Source organism: Equus caballus, chromosome 26 (assembly GCF_041296265.1).
Source record: "Equus caballus isolate H_3958 breed thoroughbred chromosome 26, TB-T2T, whole genome shotgun sequence".
Classification (NCBI taxonomy): domain Eukaryota; kingdom Metazoa; phylum Chordata; class Mammalia; order Perissodactyla; family Equidae; genus Equus; species Equus caballus.
Window position 1 is genome coordinate 25,179,432 of NC_091709.1, and position 24,735 is coordinate 25,204,166.

At 35.3% G+C, this 24,735-nt stretch overlaps 1 non-coding gene across 1 annotated transcript; it reads right to left on the reverse strand.

The window, feature by feature from the left end:
• Nucleotides 1-22,193: 22,193 nt before the first annotated feature.
• Nucleotides 22,194-22,904, reverse strand: LOC100067387 (ubiquitin-conjugating enzyme E2 J2). The gene has a single exon (XR_002804144.2). It is a non-coding gene; the product is annotated as a ubiquitin-conjugating enzyme E2 J2 (transcript).
• Nucleotides 22,905-24,735: the final 1,831 nt, after the last annotated feature.

Consider the following 24,735-nt stretch of genomic DNA (forward strand, 5'->3'; position numbering starts at 1 on the left):
GGATTTAAAGGGAGACCTAATTTTGCTGGCCATTCAATTTTTGGTGAAACTTTACCTTTCTATATAACAGTCATTTTTATTCAGCTTCAACTGTGTACAAATTGGGTCATTACATTTATTTTCATTGAAAGCACTGTCATTCCCTAGTCATGAGGAAAGATTTGGGGGAGCTTATTTAAATCTTACCAAGTGTCCTCTCTGAGTAAACTTTGTCCCCCAAAGGGAGATTGTCCATTTGACAATATACAACAACTACACAGCTTACTGGTGGCTCTTCAGACAGTCCTTTCACCATTCTTCTCAGCACTGCCCATCAGCCCTTTGAGTGTGTAGGTTTGTGATATAAGTGAAAGACTGTTTGGTATCCATATAGGAGAGGTGACCACACCTTTTCTACTTTGAGCTAAAAAGGCCACGCATTCTTGAACTCGGTAGGTCCCAACATGTGCAAGAAGTCATACCCACATCACAACAGAACTTTTACAACAGAAGCAATTTTGCATCATAACTTTCGCTTAAATGAGAATGACAATGTGACTCAGTGAAAAATGGTCTTTAATTGCATAAAACTAAGTAGATTGAAGACTGAATACAGTGTCAGTTATATCCTACTTGAAGAGAGTCAGTAATGTACAGTAAGACATGAATAAAATTTTACATTTGATTGGTGTTTGATTTTGAAGACGTATATGCGTGCACATACATTGCTTTTGGAGGTGACCAGCTTTATAATTTCCTGTTGCGTTATCATATATGGTGCTTATTCTTGTAGAGGTTTCTCATAAGATGAGTAGAATAGAAGCAACAATATTGAAAATGTGGAATATAATCAGCTGAAATTTATATCACTTTCATTAATCTCTACATTAGTTTAATTTTTATTGTCACATGAAAGTCCTTTATGTCAAGAATAAATCTTTTAGTTCCTCATACACAAACTTCACCTTTTGTGATCTTGTGAAAGTAAGCTTTACAGAATGCACGTATGTTGGACATGGTCTCCATATAACATTAAATTTTAAAAACATATATTTAAAGAATATCTCAACTTGCCTCTGTTTTTTCAGTTTTGTGTTTGAAATGAGAAAAAAGTGAACAGAAGTTTTTACCCCAATTTTGCCATTTAACCAAGTATCCATTCAGAAAATTTGAAGTAACAACTGACACATAACAGTCAGAAAAAGATAATCTACTTTATTTTCTCTATAGAAAGAGATTGGAACCTATTGCATCATGAAAATGCTTTGATTTTGGTTACTCTCGATCAAAAAGTACCTCTGGAGACTAGACCTTAGATATAACGAAGCTAGAAGTCACGCGTATTTAGTAAAACGTGGCATCTCTTCTAGAATCATATGTTCTCTTTGCTCTGAGAAGAACAGCTAGGATGAATCCTTTAATCATGAAAATATAAATCACTACTTATCCATAGATTTGGGGCCATCTGCTTCACAGTAAGATGTCAGTGTTAAAAATGTTATCTGGGTCAAATCCTTTTGGTTAATCTATCAAACCCTGGTATGATTAGAGGAATGTTTTACAAAAATTCTGAATCCTATTTTCTGCCTTGATAGAAATGTATGCTTATGTTCTTTACAAGAGACTATATCAAAATCAAGAATAGAAACTGGCTGATGTGATGAAGGAGAGGCAGGCATATCTTCAGGTTGTGCCATCAGTGGCTCCAACAAACACAAGTCACTGGGTCAAAACTCACATGTGATGTCATTCCAAAAAGAATCTCTCAGACTTTAGGAAATATATACTGAAATATTGTGATTGCTTTGCTTTGTCATGGAGACTGTACCAGAATGCTGATTGATCACTCCCTCTGTCCTCCTCGAGTCTGTTCTTTCCACCTTACACAGTATTAGAAGTTTATCTTTGCATGTGGCTTTGTGAAGATTACATTTCACAATTGGCCTTGCAAGTAATTTTGACTACATGACTAATTTCTTACTGGTAGAATGTGAGTGGACATGATGTGTGCAAATTCTGGACCACTTGTTAGCTACTCATTTCATCTCCATCCTGCTTTCTGCCAGCTGGAATTTGGGCATGACGATTCACCAGCTTTCACTATGCCACAGGCACAACACTCTAGGATGGTGGAGCAAGAAATGGAAGAAATAATGGAACAGAATTGGCTTACCTATCCCAGAAAGCTCATTTATTTCCATACCGTCATGTGAGGGATGATGAGGTATTTATCCTATTTTGGCAATATATTTTTGAGAATCTGTTTCAGCACCTTAGCCTTATGTCTTAACCAATAGGGAGATCAGACCACACCCAGGGTGAGGGTTTCCACTGTGTGGCTATTCCCACTGTCTCTTATTCGTTGCCAGAAAAGAATTAGGCAGAATGTAGATCTGACAAAGAAGAGCTTTATCTTCTTATGTTTTGTAATATTAGATCAAAGTATCAAAGAATTGAGTTGTGGAGAAGCTTGGAGGTTCTCATAGATGAGAGGTGAGGTGAATCTGGAACAATTAATCCTACTAAAAACTAGGTTAAAACTAATAATTTTAAACAACTATTTAATGATTAACTCAAAAGAAAATCCTCAGCAAAGCATTCACATTATAGTAATTTTGTTTTCATAAAAATTGTAGTTTAGAGAGATATTTCAAAGAAGTCTAAAATTCAAAACTGACTTCTAAGTCTAATTACTAGAATTCAGATATTTAAAAAAGAATGTATCTGAATAAGATTGGTCCCAAGAATTATAATTATTACAGGAATATAATTATAATAATATATAATAATAAGTAAATGTGTAATAGAATAATATAATCACCATAATTATATGATTAATAATATAATAAAACATACTAATACAATATAATTATTATAATGAATATAATAATATACAATATATTAATAATATATAATAAAAATGTATAATAACTTAGGGAAGATTAAATTTAAAGGAATGATAGTGATAGTGTGCATTTTTATATGTCCTGGTTGAATAGAGAATTATGTGTCTCACCCAGATAAGTAGAAAAAATATTAAGTAAATTAATGCTAATCTATTATGGTCCTTTTGATGGTCACTTGTAATCTATTAATTCCTCATTCTTACATACAAGAACTCCACTCAAGGACAAAAACTCATTTCCTATATTTATTTATTTATTATTTGTTTATTTTTACTTTGCGTGTGTGTGAGGAAGATTGGCCCTGAGCTAGCATCTGTTGCCAATCTTCCTCTTTTTGCTTGAGGAAGATTGTGGCTAACATCTGTGGCAGTCTTCCTCTATTTTATGTGGGATGCCATCACAGCATGGCTTGATGAACAATGTTAGGTCGGCTCCCAGAATCCAAACCTGTCAAGCCCAGGCCACTGAAGGGGAACACATCAACTTAACCACTACACCACTGGGCCGGCCCCTCCTATATTTATTTTTGTAAATATTGTAAGAAAAAGATTATATAATTATAATGATTTCCAATGGGAAGGAGCCTCTGCCCAAAAGATATAGGCCTAGCTTTTGTTAAATGCAAGCTGATGAGTTATTGAGAGGTAGTAGCAACTAGAATCATATCTTGAACAGGGTATTTGAACTTACTTGGCTTTGAAAAAAAGAAATTAATTTTGCTCTCATATTTGAACAACTAAATAAAATTGATGACAATGTGCTTCTACTTGAATAAGAATTTTTTTGAGTTTGAAAGAAAAGTAGGGGGGAAGTGAACATATTAGTACCTGGTATTTTGGGGGATGTTTATGCTGAAGCTCTCTTTGTGTGTGTGTCTTTGTCTACTTGTCCATGTCACAGTACTTCTGTATGTTTTCTTGTGTGTGTGTGTGAGAATACATGATTGAAACAAGGGGGTAATTATAAGTGGAAAGAACTCAATTACGAAAACTATTTAATTATTTACAATATCTGATTATTTTGAGAGTGTGATGATACTCAGTAACATTTTGCTAAATATAATATATATAAATTTATAAAAAGTAATTTGTGCATTTGTTAAAAGCAAAACTGTATTCCACACTGTAGACACACACACACACATGCTCACCGACATTGCTTTAGAGGGCTCTGTTATACTATGAGAAAGGCTCATTCCTGTTACTCTTACTCTCCTCGACAGAATATATTTAGATTGATTCTTCTGTATCTCTATAAAGTTATTAAATTCTTACTATTCTGTTAACAGAGAGGTTATGCAATTTCCTAATTTTTACATTTTTAAGTGCATTATAATTGCAAATGTACTAAATGACAAAAGCATAGTTTTCTCTGGGATTTTATATATAAACCTAAAATTAAGCAAAAATATTTCACATAGAAATTTAGAACACTTTTTATTGGTTATGATGAGTAACTTACAATAAAAGTTGTAAATATAATAAACATTTCCTTCAAATGTCCATGATAATTTCTCCTATAAAATTGCATTTGGTTATTTTATTAATGTACACATGTAGAAATAATAAATTAATACTACTCTAGTTTGGTTAGCGTAGAAAAGGGGGGCATAGGCAATATGGTAGTGGCGGTGAAGTATTTTTTAAAGCTCACCTAAGCCCACCACAACCAACCTCCCCCTCGAAGGAGAGAAATGATGAAAACATAGCTGAAAACACATGGACAACATCTAAAACCAAACGAAATGCCTACATCTTTTCATGAACCCCAACACATAAGTGATGGGCAGTAGTAATGTGCTGTATTCCACTTCTGCTGGCTCCTATGGGCTCAAATGGCCACTTAGGCATACCTCTCCCAACTCCAAGTTAAATGAAGTCAAGTTGGCAGTGTGAAGTCAGCCTTGGTTGGCAATATTACTGTAGCAAATGCTACAAATTAGACATTTCTTTTTACGGAGGTACTATAGAAACCTATCACTAATGGGAAGATATTTGTTCCAGTTTTCTATTGCTGCATAGCAAATTGCTGTGCACAGACTTAGAAACTTAAAACAGTGACTATTCATTTCTGAGATCTGAGCAGGGTTGGTTGTATTCTCTTCTGGGATTCTCACAAAGCTGAAATCAAGATGTTGGCCACACTGGGCTTTTATCTGGGGAAGAATCTACTTGCAAGCTCATTCAAGTTCTAGGAAGAATTTAGCTCCTTGTTGTGCTGGTGAAGACCCTGTTTCTTTGTTGGTTGTCTGCCAGGGGGCGACATTCACTTTCAAGTCAGCAAAGGTATGTAGTAGAGGGGCCAGCTCCGTGGCCGAGTGGTTAAGTTCGCGCGCTCCACTGTGGCATCCCAGGGTTCGGATCCTGGGTGGGACATGGCACTGCTTGTCACGCTACGATGAGGCGGTGTCCCACAGCCCACAACTAGAAGGACATGCAACTAAGATATACAACTGTGTACAGGGGGGATTTGGAAAGATAAAGCAGAAAAAAAAAAAAAAGATTGGCATCAGTTGTTAGCCCAGGTGCCAATCTTTAAAAATAAAACAACAAAGGTATGTAGTAGAATGCTTCTCCCACTTAAATCTCTCTGACTTACTCTTCTGCTACCAGTTAAAGAACTTCTGCTTTAATATTATTATTATTTTTTTTTGTGGAAGATTAGCCCAAGCTAACATCTGCTGCCAATCCTCTTCTTTTTGCTGAGGAAGACTGGCCCTGAGCTAACATCAGTGCCCATCTTCCTCCACTTCCTATGTGGGACGCCTACCACAGCATGGCTTGCCAAGCGGTGCCATGTCTGCACCCAGGATCCAACCAGCGAACTCCGGCACCAAAGTGGAACTTTCAAACTTAACCTCTGTGCCATGGGCAGGCCCCAGAACTTCTGCCTTTAAAAGGCCCATGTAATTAGCTTAGCCCCATCCCACATAATCCTCCTAAAAAGCAGCCTTAATTATATCTGCAAAATCTCTTTTCCGTGTAATGTAACATAATCACAGGAGTAACACCACAATGTAGAGATAACGGGGATGTCTTAGGATTTTGCCTAGCTCAGTCTACCCTCTGACTCTCATCTTTCATATCCTTTCTGTATGCAAAATATATTCATGTTCCTACCAAACTTTCTAAGTTTTTTATCCCATTAGAGCATCAGTGTAATCCCATCTAATCTCATCAGCTCAAAAGTTCAAAACCTCCTTTTCTAAATTATTTAAATAAGGCACAAATTAAGGTCCTGTATGTAATCCATTGAGTCAAGATCCTGGATACAAGTCCTCTCCATCCATGGGCTTATGAAACTAAAGGGACAATATATCTTACCCCAACATTTCCTATATATGGGATGGGACATGTGTAGGATAACAGTTACAGATATTCTGATTCAAAAGGGGAAAAAAAGAAAGCAAAAAGGAGTAACTGACTGAAAGCATATTTGATAGCCCCTGGGCGAACTCAAGCTGGAGTTCTTTGATTAGGATTCAAGGCTTGGAATTATTTCTCTGTAGTTCTCAGTTCCTCCTCTCAGCTCTTGGTTCCACTCCCCAAGGTCTAGCTTCTGCCATCTACATCATCCTTCATTTTCCATGAAAAGTAGCAAATATTTTCAATTGAGCAGTTTATCAGCCTACATCTGCCCCTGTAATTTTGGGAGTTCAGCAGCCTTCCTCCATTTGGTGCTCTCTCTGTCCCCTGTATTACAAGATGGCGCTGTTTCTGATGGTCTAAATTTATCAAGAAACTTTTGGATTGTGCGTGAATTGGACTGAGCTTTTCTCCATTAGATAAAAGACATTTACATAGTTATATCTGAGATCATATTTTCTTTATTTTTGGGTCCTACCAAGATAGCTGTGTGACAACACTTTTAAACTTTGTAGAGTCCTTCTGATTTGGTTGAGATTAAGGGCACATCCTTAATCTATTGTGTCACTCCTTTTACTTTGTGCCACACTTTCACCTAGCATTTCAGACTTTTAGTAGTATTGCCATCCAGGGAGGCTAAAATTTCCAACATTATGAGCCAGGTTCCTTTTTGTTTACCAGCTCTTGCCTTAATTTATCTTTCTCCTCTCATATTTTGCTGTAAGCAGCAAAAAGAAACCATGCATCATTTTCAACACTTTGCTTACAAATTTCCTTAGCTATTATATTCATGTTTGTCACTTATAGGTTCTGCTTTCTAAATAACTGTAGGACACAATTTCACTAAGTTTTTTTGACTATATAAAAAAGATTCTCCTTCCACAAGCATAGAATAACATGTTCCTCATTACTTTCGAGACCTCTCAGGCAATGTTCTTAAAGTACAGATTTCTGGTAACAATCTGTTCATAACAATTTAGACTTTCTCTCGGGCGGTTTGAAATTGCTCGATAATGTTCCTCACTTGTTTTTGAGCCCTCAGCAGCACTATCTTCAACATCCATATTTTTACTAACAATTTGTTCAAGGAAATCCAGATATTTTTACCATGCTCCTCAAAATTCTTCTAGCCTTCACACACTGTTCAATTTCAAAGCCACTCTTGCATTTCAGGTATTTCTTTTAGTAGCACTCCACTTTCAGTCACCAAAATCTTTTTTGATTTTCTATTGCTGCATAAAACATTACCAGAAACTCAATTCAAAGGCCTAAATAATTATTCTCCCTACCTTGTCATCTAGTTACATTACGTACTTACACTGCATCCAGTTACCAGTTACACTATAACTTGTAAATATAAAATGTTAAGGTAAACACTTCATCACATTCTTCTCCTTCTTTTTTGTTGAGGAAGATTAGCCCTGAACTAACATCTGCTGCCAATCCTCTTTTTGCTGAGGAAGACCGGCCCTGAGCTAACATCCATGCCCATCTTTCTCCACTTTATATGTGAGACGCCAACCACCGAATGGCTTTTCGACAAGCGGTGCCATGTCCACACCCGGGATCCGAACCAGCGAATCCTGGGTCGCCAAGAAGCAGAACATGCGAACTTAGCTGCTGCGCCACCGGGCCGGCCCATCACATTCTTCTAATATACAAAATCGTAGTTACTACAAATTTTTCAGAGTAGGAATCTACTTTCCAATTTAATGAATTAATAAAATATTTTCAGGAGTTATGATACAGCTGCAGCTATAAAAAGTAAAGAACGAAAACATCCTTGAATTTTCATATAAATAAACTATGCTTTAATAGTAAGTGGGAAAAAATTAATGACTAAATGATAAAGGCAAGCATAGTCATTGGAATAATCAAATTTTAAACCAATTTCAAAACAAAATCATAAAAGTATTTATCACTTATTACTAAAAACTAAGAAGCCAGATCTCAAAAACACATTTCCATAAATGTAACTCCTAAAATGATTTCAAACATTGCCTACTGACAATTTTCAAATAATTTTACATATAAAACTAGCAAAACAACAGAATTAGACATTTGGTAACATAAATTGCCTTAGGAGAATTTAATGCTAATCAGTTTTAATTTCTCTTTTGTAGGTTGAAATTGTATGAGTTTATATAAAAATTGATGTATTTTCATTCAGAAACATGCTAACTTCAGTAAATATTTATTGATGGAAAGATGTTTGCCAGATAGTTTTAGGTCTACTGCTTCATTTAAATATCACAATAGTCCTAAAGATTGATTATTATTAACCTTACTTTTATAGACGATGAAACTTAAGCTCAGAGTTCCTTTGCAACACTCACAATAGCTAGGTAACTGGTATAATAAATTTATATTAAAGTAAGTGCAATTTTTTCTTCTTATTCCACATGAATAATTTTTATATTTTTTTTAAATACACAAGACCTTTTCTAAATAATTGTATATAATATCCACAGCTTTTATTCGGTTGTGATGGTGTTTGTTTAAAACTGGAAATCATGCTTTCATCTTAATAATTAACATTGTTTATTTTCCATGATTACTTGTTTTTTGTTATTGTTTTGTTTTTGGTTTGTGTAATATTTTCTCAAAAGTTGTGGAGGTTTTGAAAAGATTTTTGAGGTTTGCTGCAAGAATTATTTCACAGTTGTTATGTGGCACCATCTGCTAGCTGAACATCGAAATCATCCTCTCTTTCTGAGTGGACAGAATGACTACATTCCCCAGCCTCTGCTGTTGTTAAGTATGGCAATGTGACTAAGTCGATAAAATGAGTGCAAATGGTGTGTACCTGTGAAAATCCTGGCCCATTAAAATCACCCTTGCTAAATCCCCTCTGTTCTTTTCATTTTGGCCAGAATGGGTACAACTCCCAAGCCAACCTTGGAATCCACGTGTGGAAGATACAAAGATCTCTAGCAGTCTGCATCCCTGAATGGACCTGGAAGAATGGAGGATGGTTGTCCTGACAACCTGTCCAGAAACTCTATACTCTTAAATGATAAAGAAATACATTTTTGTGTGTGTGTGCTAAGCTATTATATATTTTGGATGCATTTGTTACAGCTACTAGCACCTCTCCCCCCTCTGAAAAGCAGGTTGTTTGTTCTGAATACAAGTTTGGTTCCCTTCTTTGGAATTGCTGACCGTGATCATATTTGTTAGTCCTTACAGAGTACACACTTTTTGTTCAACTTTTTGGGCTAATTTAGGTTATATAAATTATTTTTCTGTATTCTTCCTATTATTTACTCAGGCATAATCTTTTCATTCATATGTCCTTAGCATGTCAGAAATCAGTGCACAGAGTCCTTGTTTCCAACTGCTTCCTTTCCGAGAAGCCCAGCTCCTCCTCACCACATTCATCCTTCCATCCTGACACTTGTCAAGAGTAAATTGCTCCATACCATTCTTCCTCCCCTCAGAATCTGGATCCTCAGTCATAGGATCCTTTGTTTCTTTTTTGCTTTTTCATCTTTTACATAGGTCTTTCTGCGTTCAGTTTAATCCCGTGTGTGGAGCTCTGACAGGATAACATTTTTTTAAATTTAATTCCCAGGAGGATTTCTGCTCAAGTTTGGGAGTCCCTAATCTTCCCAGTGGAGTCTAGGAGTCCTCATCCCTTCTTCTCTCTCATCAACACCCAGTATCTGTCAAGTTTGTGGAAATTTCAGTATGTGGGTAAAATCCTGATTTCCAGCAGTGTCACAGATGATAACATTTGATTTATTACACTGGTTTGGTCATCTCACTAGGAAATTGATGACAAAGGAAGTCAATTTATGGGCTTAGCATGCTGTTTTGAATTTGGAAGCCAAAATTCTGTACTAAATAATTAAGTGGTACTGGAATTATATAAAAATAAATAAATATATTAATCTATACTATTTTACAAAAGAATATAGTATTACGCATTCAGTAGTCACATAAATTGTTATCAATTGGTTTTTCACTTCCAATATATAATTTGTGTTTTCAGCCAGGACAAGGTAACATAAGAATAGATCTGTAGCCAAGATAGAATGCCGGAACTATTGTTGTGTGAGTGCTAGTAAGAATATTATTAAATGATGCAAGATGTGGAACTTGGGTAAAAGAAAAGAGAATATTTCTTTATGTAAAGAGAAACAATTTTCTAAAAGTCAGCTATTGCATCCAGTGTTAGAAAATATTTAAACTCATGGAGATAAATTCTTCAAATGGATTTCAAGGGACTCGCAGCTAAAGAGAATAAAAAATGGCATTTTAAGATGAATCCTGACAAAGATCAATAATCAGACAGATTCTTCTATCAATGAATGACAGAAATTACTCAAAGCAGGAAAAAATAAATGAAAACCTTCATTAGTAGCAACCAAACGTTTATGGTCTGTATTCTGTGCGGTCATCCTGCGAGGATTCTTGAAGAATCTAGATGTTGAAAGAATATACTTTGGGGAAGTCTTTGACCCTCACAAACGCTGCCATTTGGGGAAAAAAATCATTTCATGAGAAGTATTGTAATCCAATCATTGATATATATTGACCATTTCTCTATTGAGAAGATTTATATGAACTAATAGATTTAAATATATTTTAAGACAATAACTACTTACTTTATGGAAAAAAAAGACTTTAATCAAATAAAGGCCTGGCATGTAGTTTGGCAGAAACAGAAAAAAGAATAAAATATCTTAGTTTAATCCTTCTGCCACATGTTATATTTATGTAGAATGATCTAAAATATTGAAAGTAAGCATTTGTGGCAAGTATTTAATAAAGCAACACATATGGTCAAAATAACAATGACGTTATTTGATTAAATTGTAATCTTTTGAAATGACATTGCTATGAATGACTAAATAGAAAGTATTTTCAAGTATTTTAAGGTATAGCAATTGTATTACTTTGCTAAGGCTGCTGTAAAAATGTATCACAGAATGGGTGACTTAAACAACAGAAATTTATTTTCTTACTATTTTGGAAGTTCCAGATCAAGCCTTTGGCAAGATTGGTTCCTCCTGAGGGCTGCGAGGGAGGATGGGCTCCATGCCCCTCTCCTAGCTTCCGGAGGCTTACTGACAATCTTTGGTGTCCCTTGTCTTCCGTTACATCCTGTTGAGCTCTGCCTTCATCTTCACATGGCATTGCGTGATGCCTAATTTCCCATTTTTATAAAATCACCAAGTGTACTGGATTATAGTCCCATTTTACTCCTGTATGATCTCATCTCAACTTAACTAACCATGTTTGCAATAACATTATTCTCAAATCACATCACGTTCTGAAGTACTGGGGGTTAGACTTCATCTGAAGTTTTGAAGGACACAATTCAACTCATTACAGCAAGAAACGACACTTCTCCCAAAACATTCTCCCTACAAGGCCCTTTACAAAGTCTTGGCTAGAATGTGAAGTGGAGCTAAAACATCCTGTTGAACATAATAAAATGAAAAGCCTTGGGGTTCATCACATTAATTCTTCAAGGAGAAAATAAATTGTTGAGGCATTAAAGGGCAGAAAATATGAACTACTTTGTCTCATTCAATTAAATATGTTTGTTTTAAAATTAATAATATATTTAAAATATGTCGTGCCAATGTACTATCTTAAGACTGAAGGATACTTCGAAGTTTGTATTTCTTACTGATATATATGATGTTGATAAATATTGAACGGGCAATATAGTAGAACATGATGCTTTGTACTAGAAGGGAGAGAGAAATAAGGCAGAGGACTTCTGTAGATTCAGGGTTTAATTAAGAATAAGAATGTCTACCAGGAAAGTAATTTCAACCTCAAGATGAAGGAAGCAACGACAGTTGAATGAAGATAACATTTTATCACTTAGATATCTACTGCTAAACGATGGCTCAGTTTTTGCAGAGAAAGAGAATAAATCATCAAAAAATTACCAAAAGTGGCTCCTAGAATAGAACTTAATAAAAGCAGAGTAAAAGAGAAATTTGGAAAGAGAGACATAATGTCTTAAAATTCTGCATGGTTGGGGGCCAGCCTGGTTGCATAGTGGTTAAGTTTGTGGGCTCTGCTTCAGCTGCTAGGGGTTCACAGGTTCAGATCCTGGGTAGGAACCTACGCACTGCTCATCAAACCGTGCTGTGGAGGCATCCCACATACAAAATAGAGGATGACTGGCACAGATGTTAGCTCAGGGCCAATCTTCCTCACCAAAAGTGAAAAAAAAAAAACCCTACATGGTTAATATAATGAATATTAAGAGATTATCACATTTAAGTTCAATATTAAGAAATTTAAATTTTCAGTTAAATTTAGCAATCTGCAATTATGTACCTTTTCTTACTTTTCTTGAATTCATTACTTATAAGTCAATCTAAAACTCTTTTTGAAAATAGAATTAAGCTTTAAAAAGTTGTCTTTATTTTAGAGTAATATTTCAATATACAAAAACATTTTATATAAACATTTTACTGTTTATTTTGTTATTTGTATTTGCAATTTCTAGGTGAATTATTTGCTCTATATTCCCTCCACAGCAAATATATTCAAACACAAGACACTTAGTATTTCCATAAAAGTAAAAATGCTGGTGAAAAATGTGTCCATTTTTATAGTCTATTCACTCAACATTATTACCCATTCATATTCATTTGTATGTTATTTTCCTGCAATTTCTGCAATGGTTATCATATCTCACACTGACAGCTTCCAAAATTAATATTGAGTCCAATTCTTTTTTGTGGATGTAGGTGGAATTGATTACCATCCCCTCCAATACTCAGGTTTTTTTGCTGAATTGCTGCACATAAGCAAAATATGTAATACCTATGCATATAGGACTAAATATGGAAAAGGCACTAACGTTTCTGAAACAAATTAATGCATTATGAATGAATGAAGAATTGAGAAGTGAGAGCAAATGACTGCATGAATGAAGGAATCAGTGAATGACATATACCAGGCAACCTGCTAACCACAAATTATGAAGAATATTATCCTCATGTGGACCTGCCAATTTTTATCAATTAGATATCATTACCATTTATACTAATGAGGCAATTGTTAGTAAGTCTGTATGGTTTAATTACTCAGAACATTACTCTTGAAAAAATTTTCATAAAGGGCAATATCAGGAGAGGAGGACCATCTCCAAATATGAAACCTCAGGGACCATCGTGCAGTATCTTCAACTCAAAATGTAAAAAAAAATCACACGGGAGTGAGTTTATTTTATTTGAAGCATAAAGCATATTTCTACTTAATTAAATAGTTTTTAGAATCACACTAAGAAAAAGTTTAACTCTTGTTTAAAATCATCTATTCAACTTTTTAGAGTAACTTCTTCCTAAAAGTTTCTATTTTGTAAACTTTTCTACAAGTAGACATACATTATAAAGTAAGTTGTAATTCCAATTCTTTATAGCTTGATAGAACCATCTTTTCCAAAGAATTTCAAAGGTATATTATTAGAGCTTTACATATTTCAATGATGTGTGTTGCATACTTCAGTCAAAATTATATGGCACTTTTTTCTGTCTAATATAACTGTGTTATTTTTACGTTGTAAATGAGTTCTAGTTTAATCCTTGAATAAACATCCTTTATTTCCTGATTATTTTTATTTCTACTTTACTTGCTCACTTTTTCAAATTTTATGGTGATAACTTACCTGAAAAAAATCACATTTTATTCCTAACTTGGTAAATGAGATATGAAGTTTTCTTTATTGTCCTATGCAAAATAGTATTTACAATCAAACAAATTGCATAGTTTTCACTGAGAAATGATGGACAGTTTTCATTTTCAGTTCATTTTTACTGTTTTCTCTATAGTTATGATTTTATGACATGTGGATAAGTGTGTCTTCTTAATACTTTAAATACTGCTCTTTGCAGTATTTATTTAGGTATTTATTTCCCTTAAGAAAACAAAAACTTGAGTTCTTTTCTTTTTATAGAGCTATTTCTCAAAGATCAAGTTAATTTGTTTTGTTTTTCTTTTTTTTTTTTGAGGAAGATTAGCCCTGAGCTAACTACTGCCAATCCTCCTCTTTTTGCTGAGGAAGACTGGCCCTGAGCTAACATCCCTGCCCATCTTCTTCTACTTTATAAGTGGAATGCCTACCACAACATGGCTTGCCAAGCAGTGCCATGTCCGCACCCGGGATGCGAACCCGCGAACCCTGGGCCTCTGAGAAGCAGAATAGGTGAACTTAACTGCTGCTCCAGGGGGCCGGCCCCAGAACTCAAGTTTTATCATGCGACATTTCTTCTTTTTTATTAATCTGGGAATAAAATTCAACTGGAAAACATTAGCGAATAAAAGAAGAAATAAAAGCAGAATAACACAAGAATGCTGAATTTCATTATCAAATGTTAGAATAATTAAGGACATTTGTAACCATGCTGTAAATCATTTTGAAGATATTTTTAATATTTTGAATAATATTGTAAGGGCTTTGTACATTGTATACTATTTGCTGTCTTAAATCATGATGATATTACCGATTTTATTTTAATTCTTCTTATAGTGCACAATATATAAATTACCCCCTTGAATGGCCAAAATGCTGTTATTTTAAATCATTTAGAAAAAATGTTTTAAAGTAATCAAATTTTGTATATATAAGCTAGGGCTATGTTAAATATTAATTTTCATAGACAGGTGTTTACATGTACAAAATGTGGAATTTTAGTGAATTAGAAAAGTACCTTACGAAAAGTTTACTGATAGTCTCAAGAAAAGAAGTATATTCATTGCACTTGAAACATTTTATGTTTCACAACGATTTTTATGGTGTCATGACTGCAAGATTCTCCTTCAAGTATAAATGTATTTGTCATAGATTGTTTGCATGGAAAACGTTTTCCCTGTCCTTATGGTTCCTGAGTGATATTTCAACGGCTTGCCTGAGTCAAATGTAAAAATAAAAATATTTATCTAGATCCTTCCTTACTCATGTTTATGTTATCCTAGGCTAGAATTTGTCAGTGTTGTGGAACAGAGACAACTAGGTGAACCCCAATAAACGTGTTCCCCTCTTGTATGGAAAAGAATATTTTAGCTGTAAACATAACAACCAAAGATGAAAAAGTACAGCATTGGTCTGTCTTGCGTGAGGTCTGGCCTGTGACTAAGTTCTAGCAAATGAGAAGTGATGGAAAGTGTCTAAAGAAAATTTCTAAGAACTCTCCATGAAAGACAGCTCAAATGGAAGACTTTGTCATTCTTTCTTCCTATTGCCTGGAGCTATGCACAACATCTTTGATGAGACGAATTATTGAGCATAAAGGAACTTCAATCTAGAGACTTCATGGACAAACTGCTTTATCATCATTAGGCTCCCTAGCTCTTCACTACTATGATGGTAAAATAACTCTATCTTGCTGAAGTCACATATTTTGGATATGGGCAACTAGAAAGAACCTAACATTAGCTGTGAAATATTTGTAGTAATGCAATCTCTGTTTATAGTTTACTATATATATTTGACAAAATATAATGTTAGTCTCTGTTTCTATTTCATAGAAATGGATGCAGCAGTTAGAAAACAATGAACCTTAGATTAAAAAATCATAGTGGATGCTGGATAGCAGATACTAGATATATTTGATAAAGGCTCTCCTTCATCAATAGCCCCAGGGTAATTCACCATCCCTGTCTTGTAAATCATCCCTTTATTAAGGCATTTTAAATTACTCTTCTTGAGTGTACTACCTATTTCTTATCAGATACGTGGCTATCACATGTGGATAACCTCTATGCCAAGAGCCAATGGAACACTGATAGTGGCATCATTAATACTAAGATCATCACTGCTGTTGGCATGGAATGGAATACAGGTGGAGGGAGCTGAAAGAGCAAGTAGTTGTGGCAATTATAAACAACCTACATGATTTAGCTTATTTTAACTTTCCTAGACGGAGTGAAAGGGAATAAATGTAAGGATCTTGACTACTGAACTTAAAACACGTGAAAAATCAGAAAACTTGGTAATTGTAGCTCTGAAGAAAACCAAGAGACTTATTTTCAGGGTTGCAGAGTTGAAAGGCCATTAAATACACATGTAAGGATAAGTACACAGGTGTGAGATATTGGATGGAAACATTTGGGCAGACACAGATGAGACACAGATAATTTTGATCTCCAAAGTAACTCAATGTTCCTTGTCTTGGAAATAGCTCACCCTTTCTGTCTGAGGGAATTGGCCTTTCCCTTCATAAAATCCTTCCAATGACTTCACCAGGGAGAGTTTCTTCACGATGAGATGCTCATTTTACTCAAAATTCACAACCATAAGTTCTCATTCCACCTCCAGCCTTCAAGAATTGGAATTCAGCATAGCCGAGATAGAAAAGTGCAAGAAGTGATCTGAACAAAGTAGACTACACACTAAAAACGTAGCATAGCCCTGCGAGTTCATATCGGCAGGAGTTAAGGCAAGATATATGGGAGTGGATTGAAAGATATTTGAATGAAAAAAGAGCAAAATATGAAATTAGGCCAAATGTGTTGATATGGATGCTCTAACTCAGAATTAGGGATTGGTTTAAGCACCATGGAATTATGTCAACTAGATAGTTAATTACATTCTGAACTCGAATATGACCTTTAGTCAATGAGAGAAAAAATTCCAGAATATCCCTGGAGTATTGAAGAGTAAGAAATCCAAAGATGCAGGGAGAATAGAAATTTTATAGTAGTCTGTTATGAGTAATCTGTGGACATCTGGACATCTGTGTGCCATTTTCCCCAGCCACGCTAATTTTTACTCTGTAGTACCATGTACAAATTGATAATGGTGGCAGAGATAGAGGCTATTTATGAGCACTAAGGCATGGATTTTCCCTCACCAAGAATGATCTGTTTACTGTCACTAAGAAGTGCTTAACCTACCAACACTCAGCTCCAATAGAGCATTTTTCCTCAGAGGTAATAGCCAGCCACCTGCAAGCAACCTGACTATATTGGGCTATTTAATCATGGAGGAGGCAAAGGTTTGTTCTCATGGGTTTAGATATATTCTGAATATTAAATTTCCCTTCCTGTCTGCAGAGCTTCACCATTCATGGTCTTACAGAATGCCTTATCCACCAAGATGTAATCCCTTAGAATATCTCTGCTGACTTTATGGTAAGAGGAGTATAACAGTGAGATCACATGCACAGGATTCATTAGTTTGAACACATGACTAGAAAGAGCAGGCTTAACAGAATGATGGGATAAAACACTAAAGACTTAGTTATAGGATCCAGGCCTACTAGGTTGGATGTAACGACATCTACTCTTTAGCCGGACATCTACTCTTTAGCCGGTCTAAGAACTAGGCAGAAGACAAGCATGTGGGCCCTCTCACTATTACAAGTAATTATCTGCTTAAGGTATTCTTTTTTTCCAAATCCTGAGTCAAATCATTTGGAGTATTTGGAAGTTTCAGTGCTCAACGGACAAATATTTCCATCTAGGAAAAGATTCATATTTCCAATGGTTTAGAAGCTGAGGCTGACTCCTCATTCACCTACGAACATTTTTGAAATCTCATACCATTGAACCAACATGCAGGAAAAGGGGTCATTGTACTTGCTGGCCAAGGTGAATAATTCTAATTACCAAGCATGAACTGGGATGCTGCTACAAAATGGGAGCAAAGGGGACCCCAATGGATCAGTAGTGTTCTTAATACTCCTTTGCTCAAAAGACTTGGCAGGTGGAAAATTACTTCTACTGAGATAGTACCAAGTTAGACACAGACAATTCAGGAAAAAAAAAAGTAGTTTTAGGTCACTGTTGCCCCAAGAAATAGCCCATTTTGTCAGGTTTCCAGCAAGGATAAAAAAATATAGAATAGATGGTTGAAAAAAGAAAACTATAGCTGTCAAATTAAGTCTTAGGATAAACTACCGATGTGCGGCTCTGGGGAGAGGAAGAGTTAAAAACACCAGTTATGTTTTAAGTTGATTGTGTTTGTGCATCCTATTTTGGGAGGGTGCACTTTCTCCCTTGAGAAAGGAGATATGTACGTGTGTGTATATATGTATACACATACACACATATATACTCACATATACACACATATTTATATATAATATATATTTATATATACAGATATACATACAACACAAATATATGCGTGTATATATATTCCACATATATTTATAGTTATAATTCAATTTTTATCCTAAACTCTAGAATACAACAATAGAATGGGGGCCTTGGGTATCTAATTTTCTCTCTTCACTATAAAATATTTTATAATGTGCACTTTTATAGCACTTTAGGTAAAAAGTGTAAGATTAAGAGAAGTTTTTAACCACAAGGATAAAAATGTATATGTGCTATTATCATATTTTACTGAAATTAAAATAAAACATAAAATATTTGTTCATCAGTTTTCTCAAGTTTGAATTAATAATGTTTTCATCTAAATGCCAACTCTAAATTTTCCATATTTATTTCTAGAATATTGTGTAAAGAAAGCTTCTAAGATCGCAATCAGGCTCATCATTAAAATATGAAAAAATCAATGCTAGTCATGGGCTAGGGAGGAAGAAGTGCACATTTTTCCAGGTATGTATGATTCCTGTCTATAGATTTATTTTTAATTATTCATAGGTATATGATACTTTTGACCAAAACTGATGCTAAGTGTAAATGTTCTAATGTACAATGAGATCCAAGTATACTTTCTGTTGCCCCAAATAGGAGGAAATTCAAAATTTTAATAATGGTAAAAATATTTGTGTGCAATGCATGTAGGATGTACTAAGTATATTGGAAATTAGGACTTTTGTACAAACAAATACAAAAAGCATAATTTTCTTAAAAGTGAGATTCCATTGTTCAGGAAGTGTATTTATAATAATACAATTGAATTTAAAAAGTTGTTATAGGTCATAATATTATTTATACAGATAATACTGATGGTTACGAAAATGAAGAAGAATTGATATTTCTGGATGTCAGTTGCTAACTCCAGTGATGTATATTTGTGTGTATTTTTTTGTACCTCCTAAATGGTTTGAAGAACTTTCAAGTAAACCAACTTAAAGATAAAAAAATGGTTAAAAGATAAAAATAAGTAAGCAAACTAACAACAACTAAAAAAAGCCTCATCAGTGAGTCCAGAAGTTGGATTTGCAACCTAAATATTATTCTAAATATAAATCTAAATATTATCATAAACTAAGAGTCACAGGGAAGTTGTCAATGGGTGTATAAATATATCAAATACATGGGCCAAGTTCAATAACGTACTTTTAGTAAGTGAATATTTGTTCATTTCCCAAGATTTATAAGCATAGTTTCTATGTTGATAAAAGGTGAATTCATTAAAAATAGATACAATAAGAATAAGAAGGGAAAAACTGTGAAGAACTCGTGTAAAATTGTATAATTTTTTTATTCCAATGTTTCTTGCAACTAAAGCACAAAAATAATTTTAAAAGAAACATCCCTTCGTGTTTCACATGTTTGTTCATCTTCTTATTAAAAACACAAGTCTATTCATTTGAACCACAGATTTATTCTGCAAGTGAATACGTAAAAATATTTCACTTATCCTGTGAGTCTTTTGTGATATTGAGCGTTACAGTAGATAATAACTTTCAATATCTTAAGTAGTTTTTACTGAAGTACAACATTCTTACAGAAACTGTACAAAATCAGAAGTGTACAAGTGGGTGGGTTTTCATAAAGTGAATTCTCTATATAACCAGCAGGTAGATCCTGAAATAGCGCATTACCAGCTCCCCAGAAGTCACCCTCAGGTTCCCTCCCAGTCACTAACAATTCTCCACCAAGATGATAATCTCCCTGATGTTTAACAATGTAAGTGGTTTGGTCTGTTTTTGTATGTTGTACAAATGGAATTTTACTGCACGTCTTCTTTTGTGTCTGGCATCTTTTACTCAAACTTGTTTTCAAGACGCATTAAAACAAAAGTTTGTTTCCTCTCATTATGATATATTGCATTAAATCAATCTACAAAACTTATATACGTATGTAAATACATATATATACACACATATATAAGTACGTGCAAATGCATATATTTACATATATGCATATATACAAATATAAATATACACATGTGTAAAAATATACACACAAGCACTGTTAATGGGTTGTTTTCAGCTTTTGTCTGTTTCAAGCAGCACTGCTACAACACGTTCTTGAGAATGGAACCACTGAATACTTCATTCTAGTAGAGGATGCCAGAGTTTTCCAATGCAGTTGTACTGACTTACACTACCCTCACCAATGTATAAGAGTTCCAGTTACTCCACATTCTAGACAACACCTTCTATTGTCAGTCTTTTTCATTTTATCCATCCTAGTGGTTGTATACCAAAATATAATTTTATCTTGCGGGTTCCTGTTGACTAATGAGGTTGAGTACCTTTTCATATGTTTATTAGCTGAATCATTTTGTAAGAATCTTTTCTAATGTTTACATGATTTGTCTGTCTGTTATGGGTTGAATTGTGTCCCACAAAAATTCATATGTTGAAGTGCTAACCTCAGTACCTCAGAATGTGTCCTTGTTTGGAAAGAGAGTTCTTGCAGAGATAATTAGGTAAGATGCTGGCATACTGGTTTAGGATGGACCTTAATCCAATATGCCTGGTGTCCTTACAGAAAGGGGGAAATTTGGACACAGACACTCACACCTGGACAATGCTTTGTGAAGATGAAGACAGAGATGAATGTGATGTAGCAAAAGCCAAAGAACACCAAAGATTGCCAGAAACCACCAGAAGCTAGGAGAGAGGCATGGAACAGATTCTCGCTCACAGCCCTCAGAAGAAACCAACCCTGCTGACACCTTGATCTAGGATTTCTAGCCTCCAGGACTGAGAGACAATAAATTTCTGTTGTGTAAGTCACTCAATTTGTGGTGCTTTGTTTCATCATCCTTAGCAAACTAATACACTGTCTCTTTCTAATTGATTTGTAAGAGTACTGTGTATACTCTGGATATGAGTTCTTTGTCAGTAATACGAACTGTAAATTAGTCTGAGACTTTATTCCTTCTCTTAATGGCATCTTTTGATGAATAAAAGCTGTTTAGATTAATGTAGGTCAAATTATCATTGTTTTGCTTCATGTCCTCTTTAAAAAATATTTGCTTACCTCAATACCATGGTGATCATAAGCATCTATATATTTTCTTCTAGATAATGTGAGTGCAGTGATGTAATTAGGTATGTATTTTCCAGGTTATAAAAGTGATTTTATCTACCTTATATACTTCTTATTCAGAATACTTCTCATTGCGTTTCGTTGTGTTGAAAATACGATATGTATCAATCTATTTTAGTGCCTTAAAGTATTTTGAAAGCAATCTCTTGCTAATGGTTGAGGAATGGTTCTCTTAAGGATGAAACACCATTAAAAGGATCTGTGATATAGTTTACAATTGTTTGTTATGAAATAGTTACATATGGATGCATTTGCTATTTTTATTTAGCAAAGGCATTCAGTTTGAGAATCAACAAACATTTATTAGATGCCTTCTGTTGGCCAGGTACTTTAGCCAATGTTATTTTCATTTAATACTCAGAAATGTTAAACTGTGATCTTGTAATACTGAAAACAAAAATTGGGGTATAGGTATCAAGTTTTATATTTCTAAATGACTAAATCTAATAAAATGAAAAACAGGTTTACTAAAACAGGTTCAAAAGACAATACAGGAGATAAGCTATACAACCAAAGCATGAGGCCACTCATCATGGACACCCGAGCTACACAGACCCTGACAGACCCCAGGGCGAGAAGAGGGGGGCTGAGAAGCTAGTATTTCCTCCAAATCCAAACTTCACACTTTGATTTTAGTTTTCTTTTTAAAGGTTTTTAAAAAGTCCCCCCCCTCCCCCGCCCCCCGGCGCCGGAGGCTGGCAGGTGCTGGCTGAGCCAGTGCGGCGTGCCAGGCTACCCACCTCAAGCTTGCGCCCAGGTTCCCCTGTTTTCAACTGCCTCTGTTTCTCTGCACGTACCTGACTGTGTAGGCGAAGGCTGCACACCCAACCATGACAGACAAGTAGGTCAGGGCCAGCCCAGGAGGCCATGGGACCAGTGGGCCTGCTGAAGCCAGAGAGGTTGAGGAGCTGAAGCTGGTTCTGGCCGTGGAGCATCTCCCCGTCCGGAGCCCCGTCTGATAAGGGGAGGGTCTGGGATCTGCTACTGCGTTGTCTCGTGCTTTCTGTTTTTGTTTCATTTCCTCCACGACTTAAGGAAATTATCCACAAAAGACTTTGTCTTTTGAGTTAAACGCTAAACTATGTGCTGCCAGTTATCTTTTCATGAAGTCAGGCGTCTCTAAATGCCCAGAGTGGGGCCCTTCTCCATCCGGAAGCTAAGGATCCTGGTCTGCAGGGTGGAGACGGACGAGGCCAGGTGGTCTGGATGGAGATCCATGACGGGAAGACGCAGCCTCGTACAGCACTGAAACCTTCCACAGGGAGTTACCGTACAAATACTACGAAGTTTAAAAGGAAATTCTCTGGGAAAAATTACTTGTCCGTGATAATAGCCACCTTTGCAAGGAGTCATCTGAAGGCCTCAGATCACGTAGTGCCATTCAGCAATATTGGAAGGGACCACAGACGTAAGGCACCGGGTCTTTTTAAAGCAGAAGATAGTTGCGTTTCAGTCTCTGGGCTGCTATTGTTGGAGCTCTCTTATTGCCCGGTCCCCACCTGTGGGACGCGGCTGTGCTCAGGCTGCAGGTGGCGAGGGCCAGAGCAGGATGCGGGAGACCGAGGTCGGTACCGGAGAGCTGAACCACACGGGGTTCCAGCCCAGGACACACCACAGCACCACCCCTGCCACTGCCCCAAGATTCTAATTTTTGCAAATGAATATCTAGTTGGCTTACTACCAAAACCAAATTCTTCCCCACATCAACTTTTCATGTCAGATTTCTGGGCTCTTTCTTATATTCTCCTTGTCTATTTCTCAGCTAATAATACACCATCATAATTGCTATATATTTATAATTCATCTTTATATCTGAGAATAGAAGGTCTTCAGTTTTTTTATACTTCTGCAAGATTACCCAAACTTTTCTTGACTTTTTCCTATACATTTTAGAAACAGCTAATCAGGTTTACTAAGACTTGCTGGGATTTTTATCGGGATCGCTTTGAATTAATACATTAATTAGGAGAGAATTTACAAGTTTACAATAGTGATTTTTCCAAAGCTTAAACCTGGAATAGCACATTTATTTAGGTTTTCTTTAATTAATGTTATTCACATTTTGTGGTTCTTAGGGGAGGGCTGTTGCTCCTCTTCTGTTATATTTATTACTATGCATTTTATCTTTCTTATGCCATTGGAAATATTATCTTTTGTCTTATTTCCTAATTAATTTTCCCATATATAGAACTTGACTTTTGCATATTGCCATTGCTAAATTCCGTTATGATTATGTATATTTTTTTCTTTTATATTTTATCATATTATTTGTAAAAGAAATACAATTTGATTTATTGCCTTCCAATCTTTATACCACATTTAAAAAAAATTTCTTTCCTTATTGCACTGGCTAAGACCTCCAGTATGATGTCAATAGACCACAACATCGTTTTTTTAATATCCATAAAATGTTCCCAGATGGAAAAGCCATATAGTTCTTTTTTAATAAGCATTCTCTCATTTCCTTCCCTTCAAAGTGCAGTCACTTAAAATAGCACACACGGTATTCCTTGTTCCTCGCTTCGCTTCTCAGCCATTTTATGACTGAACACACACTGGCTTCCTCCGTCCTATTTCAGTGACACTGCAAATGTCATTCATCACTCCCTCAAATTGTATAAAGTTCCTGGTGCTTCTCTGTTGTATCTGTAAGTCTCTTCTGAGAGTCTTTCTTTATTGCCTCTGTGAAGCCACACTTTTATAAGGTTTATTGAGCTTCGTTTTTAGAAGAGGAATTTTAAAATCTGGAAACGCTTATGTTTGTCTCTATGGGAAGTTTCTTATTTAACCATTTTAAATTCTCTAAGCCTAATTTTTTATCTTGATGTAAGATAATATGTGCTTATGAGGCTTATGTAGGAAACAGATATGTGTGAAGTGCCTACTGCGTGGCTGGGCATGTGATAAATGAGCACTTCTTTTACTCCTTTGAAGTGTCTACTTATGATCCTGTACTCCATAAAGTTAAGTTTTCCTACAGGTTTCATTTAGAGCTTTGTTCTTCTCATTCCAATCACTTGTATAGAGTGATATGATCTTATTATCAACGTCTTTTAAAGTTCAGCTTGAGCTTTACCTCCTTCACTTTTCCTAAGCAAATCTAACATATATTTCTTTTTTTGTGTTCCCATGTTATTCTCACATATCACTTGCTATACTCTAATAACATACACTTCCTGTTTTTTCAAGCTTGAATATTAGGTTGTTTTTTTGAAAGGAAAACTGTGTTCCATTTATGCACCTGAGAATTTTGGGACTTGATGTTCATGAAGTCATTCAACCTCCCATTTGTAAATGAACTTTTTCACATT